We start from the raw sequence: 12,512 nt of genomic DNA on the forward strand, positions 1-12,512 counted from the left end.
TCTATATATGTGTATGTGTGTGTGTGTGTGCATGTACAATGTCTCCATCTACCCAAATACTGAGAAAAAATTCAAGCGATATATTTTCTTTCCATGTAGTAATGTAAACAGTTCAGCTTTAAGGAGTCTTTCATGATTTTTCTTTCCTGTTTACCTTTTTGTGCTTCTCTTGATTCTTGTCTTGGAAAGTGAAATTTTCTATACAGATCTGATCTTTTCCTCAATATGAATGATTGAAAGTCCTCTATATCAGTGAATGACCATTTTTTCCCTTGAAGTATTGCACTCATATTTTTTGGGTAGATGATTCTTGGTTTCAGTCCCAGTTCGTTTGACCTCTGAAATGTCCCATTCCAAGCACTTTGATCCCTTCATGTTGAAGCTGCCAGATCCTGTGTTATCCTGATTGTGTTTCCACAATATTCAAATTGTTTCTTTCTAGCTGCTTGCAGTATTTTCTCCCTCATCTGGGAACTCTGAAATTTGGCCACGGTATTCCTAGAAGTTTTTCTCTTTAGGTCTCTTTCAGGAGGTGATCGGTTGATTCTTTCAATATTTATTTTGCCCTATGATTCTAGAACATCAGGGCAGTTTTTCTTGATAATTTCATGGAAGAAAATGAATAGGCTCTTTTTTTGGATCCTGGCTTTCAGGTAGCCTCATAATTTTTAAATTGTTTCTCCTGGATTTATTTTCCAGATTAGTTGTTTTTCCAATGAGATATTTCACATTATCTTCTACTATTTTTTCAAATTTTTGGTTTTGTTTACTAACTGTTTGGTTTAACTCATACTCATTCATTTCCCTGAACTCAGTTCTCTCTTTCAACGAAGTATTTTATTCAGTGAGCTTTTGAACCTTCTCCTCCATTTGGCTAATTCTGCTTTTTAAAACTTCCTTCTCCTTATTGGCTTTTTGAACCTCTTTTTCCAATCGAGTTAGCCTCTTTTTAAAGCTGTTATCTTCCTCAGCATTTTTTTTTGGTTCTCCTTTAGTAAGCTGATAACTTGCTTTTTAAGGTCTTCTGTTGCCTGAGCCCAGTTTAAGTTCCTTTTGGAGGCCCTGGACGCAGAGGCCTTGACTTCCTCTGACAGTATGCCTTGTTCTTCCCCATCTGAAAGAATGGGGGGAGACATCTGTTCCCCAAGAAAGTAACCTTCCATTGTCTTATATTTTTCCCTTTTCTGGGCATTTTCCAATCAGTTATTTGACTTCTGAGTTTCCTCTCCACAACCACCTACTCTAAAGTTCCGCCAAGCCAACACTGGGGGCTGAGATTTAGATGAGCTGCTCCAAAGCCTCAGGGGCTTTAGATGGGAGCAGAGCTGCTATTCAGTGTGAGATTAAGATCAGCTGCTCCAGAGGGGGGCAGGGCCACCACACAGGGCTCAGTTCCCTCAGGGGGTTTACAATGAGACTTTCAACAATGGATGCGGGCTGCTGCTTGCTTTGGGAGCCCCATCTGCTGCTGCCTCTACTGCTGCCACCTGAAGAGGCCCAAGTTATGGGGACACCCTGTTCCCTTCTTGGCTAGCAGAAAAAACCCTCTCACTGACCTTTGGCTTCTGTGGGTTGAGGGATCTGTGCTGCTGCTGGAGATTCTGTCCCTGAAGCCTGCTCAGATCTGCTACTTTCAGTGCCACGTGTCCAACGTAGGGCTGGGCTCTGCTCTGAGTCCAGTGTGTGACCAACCTTTCCCATTGATCTTTCAGGTCACTCTGGGATAAAAATCTCTTCCACTCCATTGTTTTGTGGCTTCTGCTGCTCTAGAATTTGTTGAGAGTTCTTCTTTACAGGTATTTTATGGGCTGTGGGATAAGAGCTAGCATATGTTCGTCTTTCTACTCCGCCATTTTGGCTCTATCTCCTCCATTCTAATTTTTAAGGAATTATTTTCTTGAGTGACCTTTTGGACCTCCTTTTTCATTCCTAACAATCCTGTTTTTTAAGTCACTCTTCTCCTCATTAGCTTTTCGAACCTCTTTTGCTATTTCATCTAGTCTGTTTTTTAAGGCTATTTTTTCATTATTTTTTGTGTCTCCTCTATCAAGTTGTTGACACGTTTTTCATGATTTTCTTGTATCACTCTCATTTCTCTTCCCATTTTTTGCCTACCTCTTTTATTGATTTTCAAAATCCTTTTGAACTCTTCCATTGCCCAAGACCATTTCATATTTTTCTTGGAGGCTTTGGATCACAGGTTCTGAAAGTGGATGATACTGCCTCTTGGGGGTGCTGAAAAATCCAGGGTGGGGTAGTAGTCTTAGGTGCAAATGAGGGCTGGTGAATAAAAATAAGGGGGCACTGGAAGTAAGGAAAGAAGAGAAAATAAGACCATTTTGAAAAATCATTCATACATGATTCATTTATTGTATAACAGAGTAAAAGCCATGGTGATTGCACTATTTTTCAAATAAATACACAAAATCCAAATTAGAACTGATCAGAGATCAAGTCCACTAACAGGTACCAACAAGAAAATGTCAGGTGAGCATGTTGTGCCTTCTCAGGAAGCCCAGTATGCATCAGTAGATGTGTGATGACTTGTTTATAATATGATATTATATGGTTACATGATACCATATTGCTTCATCAAAGTTTGAATGTGAAAGAAACCCATAAATTTATAATAAATCTATAAATTTGAAATTCATCATTTTAAAAAAAGTATTTTTTTTGGAAGTATGCAAGTAAAAACAATTAAAGAGTTGAAGAAAGTAGATCTGAGGAGTGGAGCCAAGATGGCAGAGTAGAAAGATGCATATACTCTAGCTCTTCCCCCACAGACCATAAGATGCCTGTAGAGAATGACTCTCAACAAAATCTAGAGCAACAAAAGCCACAGAATGATGGAGTGAAGGAGATTTTCAGCCCAGGGTGACCTGGAAGGCCAACAGGAAAGGTCTGTCATACTGGATGTGGAGTGGAGCACAGCCCAGACCTGGCCATGAAACACTGGGAGGAGGAGGATCAGAGGAGGGCTCAGGGTCAGGATCCCCAGCAGCAACGGAGGTTCTCAGATCCCTCAACTCACAGGCTTCAAAGGCAGTTTCAAACGTCAGTGAGAAGTCTTTTTCAGATGGGCAAAAAGGGAGCAGGGTTCCACCCAACTCCAACTTCATTTGGAGGCAGAGGCAGCAGCAACAGCAGCAGCTGGTGGCAGCTGCAATGGCCACTGTGGGCAGCAGCCAGCGTCAGTTGTTGGAGTCTTCAACTTAAAGGCCCTGGGGAAATTGAGCAGCTGATCTAAACCTCAGCCCTTAGAGGTCATCCTGCTCTCCCCCTAAAGGTGCTGGAGGAATTAAGCAGCTGATCTTAATCTCAGACATGAGCATGGTTCTGGGGTAAGGAGGAGTGCTGGCCTGGTGGAAGTGGAGGCCAATGAGGAATAAACTCCTCTCCCTTGATTGTGCCACCGTGGAGGAAGTGAGATCTTACAGGTCCCCAGAGTATACCCTACTCTTGACAAAGGACCCAAAATTCAAGTAACTGGTTGGGAAAATTCCCCAAAAGGGAAAAAAATAAGACTATAGAAGGTTACTTTCTTGGTGAACAGGTATTTTCTTCCATCCTTTCAGATGAGGAAGAATAATGTATACCTTCAGAGGAAGTCAAGTCTTCCAATACCTCCAAAATAAATATGAAAAGGTCTCAGGTCATGGAAGAGCTCAAAAAGGATTTTGAAAATGAGGTAAGAGAGGGGGAGGAAAAATTGGGAAGAGTAATATGAGAGATGCAATAAACTCCTGAAAAGGGAGTCAACAGCTTGCTAAAGGAGACCCCAAAAAATGCTGAAGAAAATAACACCTTTAATAATAGGCTAACCCAATTGGCAAAAGAGGTTCACAAAGCCAATGAGGAGAAGAATGCTTGGAAAAGCAGAATTAGCCAAGTGGAAAAGATTTAAAAGCCCACTGAAGAAAATAGTTATTTATAAGTTTGAAGGGCTTCCTTCCACTTACCTAGCATCCTGGTCTCAGGGCCTGTGATGGCAGCCATGGGGAAGCATGCTTGGAGGCCCAAGAAAAGGTCTGATAACATGCCTGGCCTTCAGAGGTCCTTGTTCTTCCCAGAAGTCAAACAAGAACATGTGAGTTCAGCCTTCTTCAACCACCATGGATCCTCTTCCAAAATATGCATTAGACTTGGATAACAGTGTGACTAGGAGTTTTGTTTCTAAGATTACACAAATCACAGAAGCACTGTTTTCCAAACCAGGCTGGACTTATCACAAACTTTTCTTAATTCAAAGGATATTCCCAAGAAGTTCACCAGGAAGTACAAATGTGGAGAGACTGATCCGGTGTCAGCCCTTTATCAATATGCACAAATGCAGCATGTGCAGCTTCACTTTCCAGAGACTGTAGCAACAGATGATGTTATGGCACCTTCTTTTGCCATTTGTGCTATGGTAGATGGCTTTCAATATAAAACTGACCTGGGATAAACTATAGCAGAGTCTCAATACAATGCAGCCAAGCTTGCCCTGGATGAGATTTTCCAGTTGGATGATCCTGAAGGAGGAATGTATAAACCTCAGCTCTCTAGCCTTGACCACTTTTGGCCTCAGGACCCGAATGAAACCTCCTAGACAGACCTCCTCAAATGACTGTTTTCTCCTTGACGAATGATTCCCTATGGTGGCCCATATTGACCTAAATCTCCATAATGGTGACATCATGAACTGCAAGGAACACAGAAATTATAGAGAAGCTTTGACAGTAAGATTCACCAAAAACTGTGAAAAAAAGTTTAAGTTAGCTGCAATGCAGGCCCAACTATTGTCTTATCCAAAGACTTGTTGTAACAAATGAATATACACCTGCAAAACTATTTTTGCATGTGGTTAATAAACTGCAAATTAGAAAAAAAGAAGTTAGAGTAGAACAGATGGAAACTAACGACTTTATGAGAAACCAAGAAATTACAAAACAAAACCAAAAGAATGAAAAAATGGAAGTAATGTGAAATATCTCATTGGATAAACAACTGACCTGGAAAATAGATCCAGGAGAGACAACTTTAAAATTATGGGACCACCTGAAAGTCATGAGCAAAAAATAAGCTTAGAAATCATCTTTCAAGAAATTATCAAAGAAAACTGCCCTGATATTCTAGAACCAGAGGGTGAAATATATGTTGAAAGAATCTACACATCACCTCCTGAAAGAGATCCAAAAAGGGAAACTCCTAGAAACATTGTAGCAAAACTCCAGAGTTTCCAGGTGAAGGAGAAAATATTGCAAGCAGCTACAAGGAAACAATTCTAGTATTGTGGAAATACAATCAGAATAACACAAGATCTAGAGTCTTCTCCATTAAGGGACTGAAGGGATGCCCTTCCAGAAGTCAAAGGAACTGGGATTAAAACCAAGAATCACCTTCCCAACAAAAATGAGTATAATACTTCAGGGGAAAAAATGGTCATTCAGTGAAATGGAGGATTTTCAAGCATTCTTGATGAAAAGACAAAAGTTGAAAAGAAAATTTGACTTTCAAACACAGGAATCAAGAGATGCATGAAAAGATAAACAGAAAAGAGAAATCATAAGGAATTTTCTAATGTTGAACTGTTTACATTCCTACAGGGAAAGCTAATATTTGTAACTCTTAAAACTTTTCTCGGTATATGGGTAGTTGGTGGGATTATACACACACACACACACACACACACACACACATATGCACACATGTGTATATACATGCATATATAGAGGGGGGAGAAGAATGGAGGGAGGGAGAGAGAGAGAGACAGCACAAGCTGAGATGAATAGGAAGCAATCATATCTAAAAAATAAAATTAAAGGATGAGAAGAGGAATAGATTGGGAGGAGAAAGGGAGAAATGAAATGAGGTAAATTATTTCTCATAAAAAAGAGAAGAAAAAGCTTTTTCAGTGGACAGGAAACTGAGAGAGGGGAGAGGGAAAAAGTGAAGCTTACATCACATTTGGCTCAAGGAAGGAATAACACGCACACTCAATTTAGAATGAAAACCTACCTTACAGTATAGGAAAGCAGGGGAGAAGGGGATAAGTAGTGGGGCGGATAATGGAAGGGAGGGCAAATGAGAGAAGGGAGCAACTAGAAGTAAACACTCTTGGGGAGGAGCAAGGTTAAAAGAGAGAATAGAAGAAATGGGGGGCAGGAGAGTATGGAGGGAAATATAGTTAGGCTTACAAAACATGACTATTATGGAAGTCATTATTGAATAACACATATATAGCCTATATTGAATTGCTTGCCTTCTCAGTGGGTATGGTTGGGAGGGAGGAAGGAAGAGAAGTTGGAAGTCAAGGTTTTAGGAACAAATGTTGAGAATTGTTCTTGCATACAACTGGGAAATAAGAAATACAGGTAATGGGGCATAGAAATTTATCTTGCCCTATAGGACAAAAGAGAAGATGGGGATAAGGGAAGGGAAAGGTGTTAGAAGGGAGGGCAGATTGTTGGAAAGGGTAATCAGAATGCTCAGAGTTTTGGAGTAAGGGAGGGAAGAGATGGGGAGAAAATTTGGAACTCAAGATTTCATGGAAATGAATGCTGAAAATTTGAAAGAAAGAATTTTTAAAAAAGAAAGTAGATCGGGGGGGGCTGAATAATTCTTTTAGAAAAAGGACATTTAGCATTTCTCAACTAAATGCTAAATTAGAATATGAACAGACAGTTTTCAGAAGAAGAAATTAAAACTATTTATAGTTACAATACAAAATGTTCTCAATCACTATTGATTAGAGAAATGCAAATCAAAACATCTCTGAGGTACCACATCACATCTGTCAGATTTGCTAACTTGACAAACAGAAAAATGATAAATGCTGGAGATGTGGGTAAATTAGAACACTAATGCACTGTTAGTGGAGTTGTAAACTGATCCAACCATTCTGGACTGCAATTTGAAACTATGACCAAAGAGCTATAAAACTGTGCATACTCTTTGACCCAGCAATATCATTTCTAGGTGTATATCCCAAATAGATCATAAAAATTGGGAAAGGACCCACACTTACAAAAATATTTATAGCAGCTCCTTTGATGGTGGCAAAGAGATGGAAATTGAAAGGTGCTCTGTGCCAAGCTTTGGGGGTTTTGTGCAACTGTTTTCACAGATGCTTTTAGCTCCTTATAAATTTTCAGTTCTTTCAAGGTGTTATGACCTAAGGAGGGTGAGTTTACCACTCTCCTGGTCTGTGCTCTCATCTGCAAGCAACCACACTCTTTTCTGCCCTGAATCTGTGAGAAGGGTCCCCTCTCTACTGCTGCCACAAGCTCTGCTATGCTAATGCTCCTCCTTGCCCTGGGACTGCCACCCAGGGCTGTTACCTAGATCTGAGTTTAGACAAAGCAACTCCTTGTGATCAGTTGTTTGACTCCATTACTATTTGTGGGCTGAGACTTCTGGAAGCAACTACTCCTGCTGTCACTACTGATTCAGTTACTCCCAAGGCCAGCTCCTGGTTTGCTGGGGCCATGGCTGTGCTGGCATGGCCTGGCTGGATTATACTCTACTCTCATCCAGGTGCAACAGACCTTTCCTGAAGACCTTCTAAGTTGTCTTTGACATCTAGGGATTAAGGGTCTGGAAACTGCCACTACTGCCAGTGATTCAGTCACTTGGAAGGTGGTTCTAGGTTTGTTGGGGCCTGTTCTGTGCTGGTGCAAGCTGCACTGTACTGCACTCCTTCTTCACTCTGATGCAATAGACCTTTCCTGCCAACCTTCCAAGTAGGCTTGTTTTAGACAGTTTTTTTAACTCCATGTTGTTGTGGGTTTAGCTGCTCTAGAATTCGTCTAGAGTCATTTTAGTGGTATTTAGAGGGGGTTGGGGGAGTCTTCAAGTGAGTCACTGCCTTTACTCTGAGAAGTTGGCTCTGTCTCCTGTGTCTCTATTTCACGTATGTTTCTTGTAAACAAAATATTCTGGTTTCTAATTCATTCTGCTATACACTCCAAGTATATAAGTGAATTCATCCCATTTATAGTTACAGTTATGATTACTAACTGTGTATTTTCCTCCACCTTATTTCCCTTGGTTATCCTTCTCTCTCTCTTTCTTTTTACCTTGCCCTTCTCAAAAGTTCATTTCACTTCTGACCATGATCTTCCTTTAATCCACCTTCCCTTTTATCACCTTCCCTTTCTCTTATGCCCTTCCCTTCTTACTTCCTTGTTAGGTAGATAAATATTATACCCAACCAAATTTTCATGTATATTCTTCCAAATTGAACCAATGTTAATGAAAGTGAGGTTTATGTTGCCCACCTCCCCTCTCTATTTCCCTTCTGTTGTAAAAACTCATTTGTATGCTATTTTACATCAGATAATTTTCCCATTCTTCCTCTCTTGTTCATCTTCTTCCAGTACATTTCTCTTTTTCACCCTTTTACTTTTCTTTACATCATCCCAACATAATCAACTTATTCCCATGCCCTCTGTTTACACAGAATCCTTCTAACTGCCCTAATAATGATAAAGTTCTTAAGAGTTAGAAGTATCATCTTCTCACAGATGTATATAAACAGTTTAATCTTAATAAGTCCTTATGATTTCTCTTTCATATTTACCTTTTGGGCATTTCCTGAGTTAGTGTTTGAATGTGAGATTTTCTACGTAGCTCTGGTCTTTTCATCAGGAATGCTTCAAGGCTCTCTATTTCATTAAATATCTTTTTTTTCTCCCAAAATAATACACTCATTTTTGCTGGATAGGTCAGTGTTGGTTGTAATCCTAGCTCCTTTGCCCTCTGGAATATCATATCCAATCTCTCAGTTCCTTTAAAATGGAAACTGCTGGGGGCGGAGCCAAGATGGCGGAGTAGAAAGACGCACATACACATAGCTCTGAACCCACAACTCACAGAACGGCTAGAGGGGACCAACTCACGGTGAATTCCACACCCAGAGGCCACGGAATATTGGAGCGAGGGGGATTTCTGTTCCGGAGAGACCTGCAAACCTCTCGCGGGGGGTCCTTCGCACTGTGGACTGGGCGCTGGGACTGGTAGCTGAGTGCAGCCCTGCAGCAGCCACAACAACGTGAGGAAAAGATCCGAGCGGGCTACAGGGACGGGACCTCCAACAGCGGCACAAGCCCCCCCACCCACAGGTGACGAGGGTCGGTGAGAGAGTCTCTTTGGTGGGTCGAGAGGGGAGTGGGTTGCCCCCATGGCTCGGGCCCCCCCGGGAGATAGAAGCTGAGAGGCAGCTGCAGACAGGGGCTCCCCAAGCAGGCGGGAGCCTGGATCCATTGTGGAAGGTCTGTGCATAAATCCCCTGAGGGAACAGAGCCTGAGAGGCGGCCCTGCCCCGACCTGACCATCTAAACTTAATTCTCACACTGAATAGCAGCCCTGCCCCCGCCAAAAGCCCTAAGGAGGGAAGCAGCATTTGAATCTCAGTCCCCAAAGGCTGGCTGGGAGGACCAGGAGGTGAGGTGGGTGTGAGGAGAATATTCAGAGGTCAAGCCACTGGCTGGGGAGAATGCCCAGAAAAGGGAAAAGAAATAAAACTATTGAAGGGTACTTTCTCAGAGAAAAGACACTTCCTCCCTTCCTTTCTGACAAGGAAGAACAATGCTTACCATCAGGCAAAGACACAGAAATCAAGGATTCTGTGTCCCAGCCCACCCAATGGGCTCAGGCCATGGAAGAGCTCAAAAAGAATTTTAAAAATCAAGTTAGAGAGGTGGAGGAAAACCTGGGAAGGGAACTGAGAGGGATGAAAGAGAAGCATGAAAAGCAGATCAGCTCCCTGCTAAAGGAGAACCAAAAAAATGTTGAAGAAATTAACACCTTGAAAACTAGCCTAACTCAATTGGCAAAAGAGGTTCAAAAGGCCAATGAGGAGAAGAATGCTTTCAAAAGCAGAATTAGCCAAATGGAAAAGGAGATTCAAAAGCTCACTGAAGAAAATAGATCTTTCAAAACTGGAATGGCACAGATGGATGCTAAGGACTTTATGAGAAAGACAGATATCACAGAACGTAGCATGAAGATTCGAAAAATGGAAGATAATGTGAAATATCTTACTGGAAAAACAACTGACCTGGAAAATAGAATCAGGAGAGACAATGTAAAAATTCTGGGACTACCTGAAAACCATGATCAAAAGAAGAGCCTAGACATCATCTTCCATGAAATTATCAAGGAAAACTGCCTTGAGATTCTAGAACCAGAGGGCAAAATAAATATTCAAGGAATCTGCAGAACACCGCATGAAAGAGATCCAAAAAGAGAAACTCCTAGGAGCACTGTGGCCAAATTCCAGAATTCCCAGGTGAAAGAGAAAATATTGCAAGCAGCTAGAAAGAAACAATTCAAGTATTGTGGAAATACAATCAGGATAACACAAGATCTAGCATCCTCTACATTAAGGGATCGAAGGGAATGGAATAGGATATTCCAGAAGTCAAAGGAACTAGGATTAAACCAAGAATCACCTACCCAGCAAAACTGAGTATAATATTTCAGGAGAAAAAATGGTCTTTCAATGAAATAGAGGATTTTCAAATTTTCTTGATGAAAAGACCAGAGCTGAAAAGAAAATTTGACTTTCTAACACAAGAATGAAGAGAACCATGAAAAGGTGAACAGCAAAGAGAAGTCATAAGGGACTTACTAAAGTTGAACTGTTTACATTCCTACATGGAAAGACAATACTTGTAACTCTTGAAACATTTCAGTATCTGGGTACTGGGTGGGAGTACACACACACACATGCACACACGCACACATACATAGAGACAGAGTGCACAGAGTGAATTGAAGAGGATGGGATCATATCTTAAAAAAATGAAATCAAGCAGTGAGAGAGAAATATTGGGAGGAGAAAGGGAGAAGTTGAATGGGGCAAATTATCTCTCATAAAAGAGGCAAGCAAAAGACTTATTAGTGGAGGGATAAAGAGGGGAGGCAAGAGAAAACCATGAGGTCTACTCTCATCACACTCCACCAAAGGAAAGAATAAAATGCACACTCACTTAGATAGGAAAACCTATCTCATAATACAGGAGAGTGGGGGACAGGGGCACAAGCAGGGTTGGGGGGAGGATGGAAGGGAGGGCATGGGGAGGAGAATGCAACCCGAGGTCGACACTCATGGGGAGGGAAAGGATCATAAGAGAATAGAAGTAATGGGGGACAGGATAGGATGGAGGGAAATATAGTTAGTCCTAAACAATACAACTAGTATGGAAATCATTTGCAAAACTACACAGATTTGGCCTATATTGAATTGCTTGTCTTCCAAGGGGAAGGGGTGGAGAGGGAGGGAGCTAAAGATGTTGGAACTCAAAGTGTTAGGATCAAATGTAATGTTCTTACCACTGGGAAATAAGAAATACAGGTTAAGGGGTCAAGAAAGCTATCTGGCCCTACAGGACAAAAGAGAAGACGGAGACAAGGGCAGGGAGGGAGGATAGAGGGGAGAGCAGATTAGTCACAGGGGCAATTAGAAGGCTTGGGTTTGGGGGGGGGAGGGGATAAAAGGGGAGAAAATTTGTAACCCAAAATTTTGTGAAAATAAATGTTAAAAGTTAAATAAAAATAAAATAAAATAAAATAAAATGGAAATTGCTGAATCTTGTGTGATCTTGTCTTTGGTTCCATGATATTTGAATGGTTTCTTTTTGGCACCTTGCAATATTTTCTCATTGACCTGGGGTCACTGTAAGTTGACTGCAATATTCCAGAGAGTTTTCCTTTGGGGATGCCTTTCAGGAAGTGGATTGTTTTTTCAATTTTGGTTTTTCCATCTAAATCTAAGACATAGGGCAGTTTTCCTTTAAAATTTTTTTGAAATATTATGTTTAGGTTCTTTCATTGATTATGCCTTTCAGGCAGTTCAATAATTCTTAAATTATCTCTCCTAAATCTATTCTCCGGGTTAATTTTTTCAATGAGATAGATCATATTTTCTTCTATTTTAATATTTTTAACTGTATTTTACTGTTTCTTGATGTCTCATGGAGTCGTTAATATCCACTTTCTCATTTTTATTTTTTAGTAATTATTTTATTTTGTGAAATTTTGTGCTTCCTGTACCATTTGGCCAATTCTGTTACTTTAGGTGTTATTTTTTTCAGTATTTTTGGCATCTCTTTTATTAAGCTGATAATTTTCTTTTCATAATTTTCTTGCATCACTCCTTTATCAACTTTTTCCAACTTTTCTTCTACCACTCTTACCTCTTTCTTTAGGTCTTCCAGAAATTCTTTTGGGCCTTGTGTCCTATTTGCATTTTTCTTTGAGACTTTGCTTGTAGTTGTTTTACATTGTTGTCTTCTACATTTGTGTTTTTATTTTCCCTGCTACCACAGTAGCTTTTAATGGTCTGGCTCTTTTCATGTTGTTGTTGTTGTTTGCTCATTTTTTCAGATCATCTCTTGACTTATAACCTTATGGTATTAGAGTTGAGTTTTGTTCATTTTAGAAGTAGAGGCACTGTACTAAACTTCAAGCTTTTCCTACATTGCTGTTTTCAGAACTTGTTCTGGGGATCTGGATGTTTTCTGGCA

The sequence above is a fragment of the Notamacropus eugenii genome, chromosome 4, assembly GCF_028372415.1.
Source record: "Notamacropus eugenii isolate mMacEug1 chromosome 4, mMacEug1.pri_v2, whole genome shotgun sequence".
NCBI classification, from domain to species: Eukaryota; Metazoa; Chordata; class Mammalia; order Diprotodontia; family Macropodidae; genus Notamacropus; species Notamacropus eugenii.